This window comes from Oncorhynchus kisutch, linkage group LG14, assembly GCF_002021735.2.
Source record: "Oncorhynchus kisutch isolate 150728-3 linkage group LG14, Okis_V2, whole genome shotgun sequence".
Classification (NCBI taxonomy): domain Eukaryota; kingdom Metazoa; phylum Chordata; class Actinopteri; order Salmoniformes; family Salmonidae; genus Oncorhynchus; species Oncorhynchus kisutch.
Window position 1 is genome coordinate 40,066,931 of NC_034187.2, and position 13,172 is coordinate 40,080,102.

Consider the following 13,172-nt stretch of genomic DNA (forward strand, 5'->3'; position numbering starts at 1 on the left):
AACATGTTTGTATGTGGCTTTATTAACTCAAGGATATATCTTTTTTACATTGTTTGAAAACTGATATGTAACACGAATTAATGCCAAAATAACATGCATAATAGGCCAATTATAATAAAAATATATATAATATTTATTTTTATTTTTAGCTAAACAGGTAGGGCTCAAAACAGGTGGACCTCACCTTCCCTGAATGACGGGTCATTACTGACCATACCCCATTCAAAGGCACCCTCTGAATGGCACAGACACAATCCATCTCAATTGTCTCAAGGCTTAAAAATCCTTCTATAACCTGTCTCCTCCAATCCATCTACACTATTTGAAGTGGTTTAACAAGTGACATCAATAAGGGATCATAGCTTTCACCTGGATTCACCTGGTCAGCCTGTCATGGAAAGAGCAGGTGTTCCTAATGTTTTATACACTCAGAATATATAAGAGACAATATCCAAAGGTACAAGTTTATTATTAATATTACGAATTTGGAATCCTATTTATAGGGCTAATGATAACTACTTCTAAACTACTTCCAAAAATCCAACTTCCAAAGATCCAATCAACCAAGTTGAAATTATGTTGTCCTTTGTGCTATTCAGATGCCAATGTAGCCTACATAAACCCCAAATCACTCCGCATTTACTTTCACATACAGCTTTCTTAAGAAATGTTAGAGTAGTTATTTTCAACCTTTCAATGTTATTTGAGTGATCAATGTCTAAATGTGTTGACATGATAGCTCAGCTGAGACGGAACACAGCTCATTTCCAAAGCTAAGGTAGGTAGGCATCTGGATGATAGACTTGTTCTCACTGAAGTGCGTTAACCCTCAGTAGGAGGGTCACCAGTAAGAGTCACTGTTCAGGCAGCAATCGTTGGACTGTGGCTTCACATTTTATTTCAATATACCTCTTTATTTAGATTGATGGCATGAATTTGAAAAAATTACATTGATTCAAACATACCATTTTACCATTTACCATACCATCAACATTGAAACAAGGTCAAATAAAATATGTCTAATCAAGTATGAAATTCAACATAATTCCAACCACCCAATTGAATATAGGGTGAAAAATATTTGTTACATTTCTATGTGGAAATTTCAACCCGATCAACACGTATACATAGTTCTGATGATTATGTCGCAATTAGAATGATGTAATAACCTGTTAGTCAGGTTAGTCATTGTATTTAAAGATCCAATGCAGCCATTTTTATCTCAATATCAAATCATTCCTGAGTAACAATTAAGTACATTACTGTGATTGTTTCAATCAAAATGGTTAAAAGATATATATTAAAAAAATACATGTAGCTTCCTAGCAAAGAGCAATTTCTCAAGCAAGAATTTAGCTAGGACTTTCTTTGGAGGGGAAAACTGAAAACTAGTTTTTATTGGGAGAGAGGTTTGGAACTCTTTCATATTTGTATTTTACCACCTGGTGATTTCAGGAGGCAGGCCAAAACTCCATCCCACCACAACAGACTGCTTTTTCAAACAGCTTTTACACTAAAAGGGCATTATCATAATTTTCAATTTCACAGTATTATTCCAACCTCAGTGTGGAAATATATATAAACCACTCTGCCTTTCATTGTTTGCAACACTAATTAAAATTAGATAAAAACAGTACTGGTTGATGAGGTTTTGTAAATCAAAATGTGTTTTCCATGTAAATTCCACATCAAAATATGTTGACAAATGCCATTGAAACATTGATTCAACCAGTATGTGGAGAGTTGTCATAATGACTAATTGATTCAACATGCCTTAGTGAAGAGGATTACAAAGATGAAATAGAATTGTTTCCGTTTAGGCTTGGTCATGTGCACGGCTACAAATGTGGAATCTTCATTTGAGCCAGTTTGCTGCATCAGGAAAAGAATCCTGCAGTAACGGGAAATGTGAATTATTATGTGGATTATAATGAATGTAGAAAGCCAGTATGAGGGTTTGCGCTCAGGCTAGAATGAAAGGTGGTAGGGGCGTGAGAGAGACAATATCTGGAGAGTTCAAAAAGTACTCGCACTCAAAACCATGAAAAGGAACAACCCAAGGAGGCCGAGATGCAAATATAATATCATTAATTTAATCCATGCTCGAAAGAATACAAAAAGTGCAAGGTGCTATATAAAAATAAAAAGGAACGAAGCATACATTTCAGCCGTATGCCTTCATCAGTGCTTTACAAACAAATTAAGAAGACAAGTATATAAGGCACTTGCTGTGTGGAGGGGTGGGGGGGGGTTGCAGCAATCCATGTTTTTCAGATCTCTTCCTAACACCCTGGTTTGTATTGGAGTGTTTAATATGTCCGTAACTCGCCATGTCCATAAACCACTTTGTCAGAGTCATGACATGCTAAAAGGAAAATCATGTTTAAATAAATAATTTAACCCTGACAGTGGGATGGAAAATGTCGGAGACAATGTCAGAAACAAGTCCCACAGTGGTGGGTGTAGGTGGTTCGTGTAAAGGCAAGGGTCACCTAGAGAGTGGAATTCCCTCTTAGTTCTCAGGTGGCAAAATGTGTTTTTTTTTTATTAAGATCCCCATTAGCTGTTGCCAAGGCAGCAGCTACTTGTCCAAACAGAAATAAAACATCACACCGTACAAAACATTGTGCTTCATACAAATGTACATTGCTCCAGTACTACATTACCATTTCACAATATTACATTACTAAGAATAATGTGTGGGTGTGTGTCTGTGTGTTTCTTCCCAGTCCGCATTGTGCCGTGAGGTATTATTTTATGTTTTTTAAATCTGATTTTATTGCTAGCTTGAGTTACCGGAGGTTGGAGAGAGGTCCATGTAGTCATGGCTCTATTGAGGGGTTTGTCTTGAGGGGTATGTATGGTGTCTGAGCTGTGTGAACAGATTGAACAGACAGTTTGGTACTTCAATACGTCAATAGCTCTCACAAAGACCAGTTGTAATGCAGTCAATATCTCCTCTACTTTGAGCCAGGAGAGACTGACGTATGTTGTTAAAAACCTCTTAAGGATCGGACCCTTTTTTTCAATTTTCGCCTAAAATGACATACCCAAATCTAACTGCCTGTAGCTCAGGCCCTGAAGCAAGGATATGCATATTCCTGGTACCATGGTACCAAAGGAAACACTTAAAAAATTGTAGAAATGTGAAAGGAATGTAGGAGAATAACACATTAGATCTGGTAAATGATAATGCAAAGAAGAAAAAAAACGTCATTTTTTTGTACAATCATCTTTGAAATGGAAGAGAAAGACCATAATGTATTATTTCACCCCAGGTGCAATTTAGATTTTGGTCACTAGATGGCAGCAGTGTATGTGCACATTTTTGACTGATCCAATGAACCATTGCATTTCTGTTCAAAATGTTGTATCAAGACTGCCCAAATGTGCCTAATTTCTTTATTAATAACTTTTCATGTTCAAAACTGTGCACTCTCCTCAAACAATAGCATGGTATTATTTCACTGTAATAGCGACTGTAAATTGGACAATGCAGTTAGATTAACAAGAATTTAAGCTTTCTGCCAATATCAGATATGTCTATATACTGCGAAATGTTCTTGTTACCCACCAATCCTGAAGACGTTTTAAAACCTCTTGAAGCTAGGGAGCACTATTTTTATGTTTGGAAAAGTAACGTTCCCAAAGTAAACGGCCTATTTCTCAGGACCAGATGCTAGAGTATGCATATAATTGACAGATTAAGATAGAAAACATTCTAAAGTTTCCAAAACTGTCAAAATATTGTCTGTGAGTATAACAGAACTGATATTGCAGGTGAAACCCTGAAGAAAATCAAACCAGGAAGTGGCTTCTATTTTGAAAACTCCATGTTCCATAGTCTGCCTTTGCTCCATTTAAAGGGATATCAACCAGGTTCCTTTTCCTATCGCTTCCTCAAGGTGTCAACAGTCTTTAGACATAGTTTCAGGCTTTTATTAAAAGAAATGAGCGAGAAAGATAAAATTGCGTCATTGTATGGCCGGGTGCCAGCAGCGTTTTGCTTGGCGCAACAGAGAAGCCATTGCCTTTCCCTCTCCTACTGATAACGACAGTTGCGGTTGATATATTATCAATTATATATTTTAAAAACAACCTGAGGATGGATTATAAAAAATGTTTGACATGTTTCTGTGGACATTATGGATACTATTTGGAATTTGTCTGCGTTGTCGTGAGCACTCTTTCCTGTGGATTTTTGAACATAACGTGCCAAACAAACGGAGGTATTTTGGATATAAAAATTATCTTTAAGGAACAAAAGGAACATTTATTGTGTAACTGGGAGTCTCGTTAGTGAAAACATCCGAAGATCATCAAAGGTAAACGATTAATTGGATTGCTTTTCTGATTATCGTGACCAAGCTACTTGATGCTAGGTGTTCATAATGTTTTGTCGAGCGATAAACTTACACAAACGCTTGGATTGCTTTCGCTGTAAAGTGTCCCACCTTGCCAACATCCAGTGAGATTGCAGAGCGCCAAATTCAAATACAGAAATACTCATTTTAAATTCAGAAAAGATACAACTATTTTACATAGGTTTAAAGATTAACTTCTTGTGAATCCAACCATGGTGTCAGATTTCAAAAATGTTTTATGGCGAAAGCATACCTTACAATTATTTGAGAAAATAGCCCAACAGACAAATCATTACAAACAGTAACCAGCCAAGTAGAAGAGTTACACAAGTCAGAAACAGAGATAAAATTAATCACTTACCTTTGATGATCTTCATATGGTTCCACTCAGAAGACACTAATTTATTCAATAAATGTTCCTTTTGTTCGATAAAGTCTCTTAACATCCAAAAACCTCCGTTTTGTTTGCGCGTTTTCTTCAGTAATCCACAGGCTCAAATGCAGTCACAACAGGCAGACAAAAAATCTAAATTGTATCCGTACAGTTCATAGAAACATGTCAAACGATGTTTATATTGTTTTTAGCCTAAATAATCGATAATATATATATATATTTTTAAATTTGACCCCCTTTTCTCCCCAATTTCGTGGTATCCAATTGTTAGGAGTTACTATCTTGTCTCATCTCTACAACTCCCGTACAGGCTCGGGAGAGACAAAGGTCGAAAGCCATGAGTCCTCCGAAACACAACCCAACCAAGCCGCACTGCTTCTTAACACAGCATGCATCCAACCCGGAAGCCAGTCATACCAATGTGTCGGAGGAAACACCGTGCACCTGGCGACCTGGTTAGCGTGCACTGTGCCCGGCCCGCCACAGGAGTCACTAGTGCACAATGAGACAAGGATATCCCTACCGGCCAAACCCTCCCGAACCCGGAAAAACCCTCCCTGTCCCTAAAGACAGTTGACATCTAGTGCAAGGCATAGGAACTGCAATTGGAATTGAATAGAAAAAATAAAAGAAATCAGTTCTGTTATACTCACATACATTATTTTAACAGTTTTGACAGTTTTGGAAACTTTAGAATGTTTTCTATCCAAATATACTACTGATATGCATATCCTATTTTCTGGGCCTGAGTAGAAGGCAGTTTAATTTGGGCACGCTTTTCATCCAAAATTCCAAATGCTGACCCCTACCCTAGAGAATTTAAAACAGGGTGTGAGCTGTCAACTCCCCACCAGCTTCCAGCTTCCCTCTCCCCCGTCTGCGGGCGAGACGGGGTCTGGCCGAAGTCATCAATGGCAAAGTTGGTCCGACCCATCTGGATTCTCACAGGACAGTCATGATACTCTGAGATGCATAAAATAAGTATTTATGTCTGTAATAAAGCCCTATTGTGGGGGGAAAAAAACAAATTCCCAACATAACTCCCTTCTCCACACTTGCATAATTCCTCCACTAAGTGAGATGGAACTAGAAGTGAGTTTGGATTCTATCAATTTTCTTCCTATTCTGTCTTTAACTTTCCATGCTTTAATGACTGGAATAATGAGACAGTCACAAAGCATGACCCAATACCTCCAGCAGTGCTGACGCAGAGATGTACAAAATTGGTCCCGCAACAAAGGTGGAGGACTTATAAGGAGTCCAAAAGGGAGGGCACCATATTCAATATAAGATCAATTGTGCAAAGTCAGATTTGGCTTTGATCTTCTCTTTTAGCCAGGTAAATACTGATCGTCTTTTCTTATTATCTACTAAGCCATTGCACCTATAACTGGCTGAGAGGGGGCACCCCAGCGGAATCCCCACAGGCTAAGTTCAAGGCTCTCATTAGCAGCTTTAAGAAATTCCTTGTATATTATGCTCACCCATCTGGGGGCTTTGACTTTGTAGTACCAGCCCTGCCAGGCAGGCTCAGAATCTTAAGGGGGCGGTGCTGCTTTAGTGACTGCCTTTATCTTTCTGTCTTGGCTACTTGCAGTAGGCCTAAACTTATAAGGACTTTGCCTTAGTGAATGGGTTGCACATGTGGGTGTATAGGGTTGGGGACCGTTTCATCATGATAGGACAAACTATATTGATAATTTATTTTAAAAAATGTATATCCCATATCTGCATAAAATTGAAAGCTCTCTCTGTCACAACTCCTGCTCGCAGACACGAATGGGCTCTGCCATTTGCAACCATTTTCCTTTTTCACTCACTTAACTCCACACTTTCAACAAACACAAAAACATACACACACACCCCACCTTTATTCACAATACCCATATACAGTGCCTTCTATGTCCTCTGTTTGCTGTGTTTTAATCCCTACCATGTTGATTCCTACCAATTTTCTGACTTGAGTAGTTTGTGTTCCAGTTCTTTATATTTGAAGACGTATTATTTCAATACTTATCCTTCTAATGCTGTGTAACGTAATACACCAGGAGTCAGGAAGCAGGTGCAGAAGGAAGCAGCACGATACAGATGAACATGAGGTGTACAGAATGTGAGAAACAATACTACATCATGACTGATGACAATTTAGGGCTAAATAAAAGGGCGTAATCACTGAGAAAATGATGACCAGGTGTGCGTAATATAGTTTCTACGGCCGGTGGTTAGTAGACCAGTGTCGTGTGGAGACTTATTTATTGAATAATTACCTACTATGTTTAATTGTTACCAGAGTAAATTAGTCATGTAACAATTTAATCATTAGGAATAAGGTGGCACCATGGAAGAAGTTGTTTAACGAGTTACCATCGAATTAAACTCAAGAATATGTCGATAAGTCACTCATTAATCATTACCTCAGTCTCATTCTGAACGTCGCAGACTTCTTTAATCTGCACAAACCCGAGTCTTGCTGATCATTCCGTACCACACAAATTGATTTGATTATTTATTTACTAACAAACTAAATGATAACACTGGATACACACACACACACACACACACACACACACACACACACACACACACACACACACACACACACACACACACACACACACACACACACACACACACACACACAGTATAGGTTATTGATGAAAACAGGTCCCTAACGGACTAACACAATGTGACACTTGTTACAAAAGATGAGTTAAAGAGAGCGAAAACGAGACAACACTGAGATCCATTTGGGAACTACGTTCACAGTAATCCTAATACCTTTCCCCAAACTGGAGGGGCTTAATAGCATAGGCAGGCATCTCCTTCGATGTCCAGGGGAGGCGGCGGGGAGTCACGGGGGACAGTACAGCCAGGGGACCACCGGCCTGAGGAGGGAAACGTGAAAGGAAGGTGAGATCCGGAAGCTGGTGGGGAGTTTTTGGGATGTACCGGACACCGCTGAAGCCCCTTCTGGCCACAATAGGGACAGAGCCCCAGATGTCTCTGGCGTGTGGCCCCTACCTCCATGGGTTCAGGCTCTGACTCAGGACAGCCAAAGGAGAGGGTGAGTGTCGAGATGGGCACCAGCGCTTCCAATGAAGGTTATCCAGATAGCTGCCCATCGCATCCAAGGATAGGTTGTCATCCCGACACGACAACTTCGGCTGGACCTCTTTGCACAGTCCTCTCTGGAATAGAGTGCAGAGGACCGGCTAATTCCACCTGCTGGAGGCTGTCACAGGCCGAAAGGTGAGGGCGTACGCCACAGCGATTTGGGAACCCTGCAGGAGTTGGAAAAGTCACTCACCACCCTTTATGCACTCTGGAGGATGGTTGAAGACAGCCCTGAACAGAGTTGCTAGAGGGCGATGGGACAAGGAAATCTCCGCCGGCCAAACCCTCACCTTAGCCAAACGACACTGGGCCAATTGTGCACCGCCTCATGGGTCTCCCAGTCACAGCCAGCTGTGACACAGCCTGGGTCCGAACCCGGGTCTGTCGTGACACCCCACACATTGCGATGCAGTGCCTTAGACTGCTGCACCACTGAAGGGGCCTATTGGGTATTGAATACAGATGTTGAATATTATGTTTTAATCTTGGGGCATTCTCCACCGCTGTGTTCAGTCCACCATGACACCTCACCCTCCTGCTCTTTCTCTGTTAACATGAGCCACAAAGTGACATTCCCCCGCCCAGGTGGGTTAAAGAGCAACTGAACATAATAAGCAACTTCTCCTTTTGAAAACGGCCGACGTGGCATCGATATGAGTCAAACATTTCTGAGTCAAACACTACAAAGTGTAAATAGGATCATTTTGGTCATGAAGTCAGCCTTGTGCTTCATTCTATAGCTAGAGGACTCCTGATATCTCCAGGAGTGATAAGTATAATGTTGTCTTTATTTGTTGTGTCTAGTACTGTCTTTTTGCTAGCTAGGGCCATCTACTTTAAGTGTTGCCTGTTTTCCCAGTGGCCTACTTGGTGTGTGAACTACTGACTTCTCATAATTTGCAGAAAGTTGTTGAAACATCAAGCGGCAGAGCAATTTGTTTTGGTAATCAGTGGCTGTGTATTGGAGGGGGAGTGGTTTCACCTCTCCTAGGCAATCAGCAGTTAGTACAGGGAGTTGTGCTCTCCACCTATGCTAGGAAATTAGTGTTAGTACTTCAGTCTCCCCTGGTTTCTCAGCGACAGCTGTAAGCGGTGATCATATCAGTGGCTGTTTTGTCGAAAAAACTAAGACTGTCGCCGAAACAAAGACTGTTCTGCCAAGTTGTTGTTAGAGGAAGGCTCCACACCACTCTCTCACTTGAGCATCTTACCTAGTTCTTTTCAGATCTCATTCTTGCTCTTTTTGTAGCTTTGGCAACTGTGTGTGCTTTCCGAGAGCATCTGGTCATCGTGGTGGTGGCACAGGTCTAATCATTTCTTCTAAGTGGAAATTCTCACCTGACCATCTCCTCATTTGAATTCCATGCTGCCACTATCACTTGTCCACTCAAAGCTTAACATTTTTATTTTCTTTCCAACTCTCTTTCACCTCCTTGCCTCTTGACCTCACCCTTTCCCAATCCCCAAAATTTACAAGGCAGGCAATATGTTTCGCCTCATCTTTACTAATCTCACTGTAATCTCACTGTAACCCCCCTCCAGGTCTCTGATCACTACTTTGTTGCCTTTTCTGTCTCCCTTTCCTCCAACTCTACGACATCCATAGAGTACAACCATACCTCACACAGTAAGCAGCGCAGGTTCTAATCCAGGCACTTGTCCTCTCCCGTCTGGACTATTGCAACTCACTCTTGGCTGTTTCCCCAATGGTGGAACCAGCTTCCCTCTGAAGCTTGGACGGCAGTCCCTGCCCATCTTCTGAAAATATCTGAAACCCTAGCTCTTCAAACAGTATCTTAAATAATCCCAGTCGCCCCCAAACTTGAACTGGCACTTTTACTTGAACCCCACCCTCCCTTTCTAGCTCCAACTCTACTGTTGAGGAAAAATGTACTTTCTATGCCTGTGATATGTGGTTGTCCCACCTAGCTATCTTAAAATAAACGCACTAACTAATTCTAAGTTGCTCTGGATAAGCGTGTCTGCTAAATCTGTGTTTCACAACCCTGTTCCTCGAGTACCCCCAAGAGCACACATTTTTATTGTAACCCTGGATAATCAGACCTGATTCAACTAGTCAACTAATCATCAAGCCCTCAATGAGTTGAATGAGGAGTGTTTATCAAGGACTGCAAAGAAGCTGTGTAATGTTGGGGGTACTCGAGGACCAGGGTTGGGAAACACTGTGCTAAATTACTGAAATGTACAAATTTGGGAGATAATTATGAAAAGATTGTATGTCACGGAATGAAGGGTACCATACAAGTTTATCTTGGGTTGGGTTTATTTCAACCCTGCCCACAGCTGGCAGCACCCAAGTAAACATCAATTTGGAACGCAGCTGCACGCCACTCCAGCGTAATCCCCACTATACAATTTGGTTTTACAATCGATATCCCTATGGGACCATCAGTAAATTACAACATGTACATGGGACAATATTTTAAAATCTCTGTTTCTATTTCTTAACCTCAAACCAACTATAAATTGTAGAAATATTGAAAGCATTTAATGAGACAACTAAAATGTGTGCAACATGAACATATTGTTCCATTTACATTGTGTAATTTATTGACGCTCCATAACAAGCCCCATGCATAACTGTTTGTTCTGAATACAGTCTTAATTGCTTTGTCACATTTTTTGTTGCATCGTTTAGTCATATTTGCAAACAAGATGCATGTTTTGGACTATTTATATTGTGTACAGGGTTCCTTCTTTTCACTCTGTCAATTAAGTTAGCATTGTGCAGTAACTACAATGTTGTTGATCCATCCGCAGTTTTCTCCTATCACAGCCATTAAACTGTTTTAAAGTCACCACTGGCCTCATGGTAAAATCCCTGAGTGGTTTCCTTCCTCTACGGCAACTGAGTTAGGAAGGGCGCCTGTATCTTTGTAGTGACAGGGTGTGTTGATACACCATCCAAAGTGTAATTAATAACTTCACCATGCTCAAAGGGATATTCAATGTCTGTTTTTCTTTTCCACCCATCTACCAATAGGTGCCCTTCTTTGCAAGGCAATGGAAAACCTACCTGGTCTTTGTGGTCGAATCTGTGTTTGAAATTCACTGCTCGACTGAGGAACCTTACAATTATCTGTATTTGTGGGGTACAGAGATGAGGTAGTCATTAAAAAATCTTGTTAAACACTTATTGCCTCAGAGTGAGTGCATGCAACTTATGGCACTTGTTAAGCATATTTTTACTCCTGAACTTATTTAGGCTTGCTATAACAAAGGAGTAGAAAACTTATTAATGTGAGACATGATCACATTTCTAAATACATCATTCTGCTTTCATATTATGGTGCATTGTGTGTAGCTCATTGACAAAAAAAACTATTTAATCCATTTCAAATTCTGGCTGTAACGCAACAAAATGTATAAAAAGTAAAGGGGTGTGAGTACCCTCTCAAGGTCAGATAATTACTTTGGTAATTGGTTTTGTAGTTTTGCTGTTGGCAAGTTCAAATGTGGAATTTGGCGATTAAGCAAGTTCAGGAGACTTAACTGCTTGGTGTAACCCTAGCTAACCAATCGCTGCAGCTGTACATAGTACATCTGTAAATAGCCCACCCATCTATTTACCTCATCCCAATACTGTTTTTATTTTATTTACTTTTCTGCTCTTTTGCACACCAGTATCTCTACTTGCACATCATCATCTGCTCATTTATCACTTCGGTGTTAATCTGCTAAATTGTAACTATTCGCTCCTATGGCCTATTTATTGCCTTCCTCCTCATGCCTTTTGCACACACTGTATATAGACTTTCTTTTTTTCTACTGTGTCATTGATTTGTTTATTGTGTTATTGGCTTGTTTATTGTTTACTCCATGTGTAACTCTGTGTTGTTGTCTGTGTCACACTGCTTTGTTTTATCTTGGCCAGGTTGCAGTTGCAAATGAGAACTTGTTCTCAACTAGCCTACCTGGTTAAATAAAGGTGGAAAAACAACAACAACAAAAAGATGGTAAGCTTGGTTTACGGTAGGTGGAGGTGGGGGGTACAATATGAACAGAAAATCACTTCATTCATAACAGCTCTGCTCTGCGAAGTGCAAGAAGTATAAATGCCCTGACTTCTGCAGAGGCCATATCACAGTCAATTCTGTACAGCCACTGCATACATTGGATTGACCATGGAGCGCATTTAACATTAAATGTGTGTATGTTAATCCTGTGTTACCATGTAGTTAGCTAGTAAATAAATAATTAAACCAATATCTGTAGTACTGAATCATTATTAAGGCTCAGGTTTTTGCAGATGGAAGGAGAATACGACTGTTCAGAATGATGGTATGATATGAGGTTATGATTTAATAAGTTGACTGTTTTATGGATGTAATTGTAACGGCTCTCGTTGGTGGTAAGAAGAGTGGACCAAAGCGCAGCTTGGAAAGTGTTCATGATTCTTTTATTTCAAAAAACACTCAAACAAAATAACAAACGTGAAAACGAAAGCGCACAGGCAGAAACACTAAACAGAAAACAAGATCCCCCAAAACCCAAGAGGAAAATGACAACTTATATATGATCCCCAATCAGAGACAACGATATACAGCTGCCTCTGATTGGGGAACACACAAAGAAATAGAAAACATAGACTTTTCCACCCGAGTCACACCCTGACCTAACCAAACATAGAAAATAATAAAGAACTATAAGGTCAAGGTGTGACAGTAATAGGCAAAGACCTTTTTAAAGAGTTAAATTCGGGAGATGGTAACTCTTTAAAGAACCGTGGTGCCCCAAATCCTAATGAGTTAATTGTTACATGATTAATTTAATCGGGTAACAATTTAGCTTAGTTAGTTGATTAGATAAATAACAGTCATCAGATTAATGAAAGTAAAGTCACAACAAAAGGTTTTCCTTTGCTTCAACTTCTCTATCCAACGAGCTGTACTCCCCAGATTTGTCACGCCCTGACCCGTAGAGATCTTTTTATTCTCTATGTTTGGTTGGTCAGGGTGTGACTCGGGTGGGAAACTCTATGTTCTTTGTTTCTATGTTTTGGCTGGTTATGGTTCTCAATCAGGGACAGCTGTCTATCGTTGTCTCTGATTGGGAATCATACTTAGGCAGCCTTTTTTCCTTTTGTATTTGTGAGTAGTTGTCTTTGTTAGTGGCATTATAGCCTAAGTAAGCGTCACAATCGTTTCCTTGTTCTTTGTTTTGTTGGCAACATTTATCAAATAAAAGAAATGTACACTCACCATGCTGCACCTTGGTCCGGACATTTCCATGATGACAGCGATCGTGAGAAGATTAGGCAAGGCCACAGGTTAATGTGT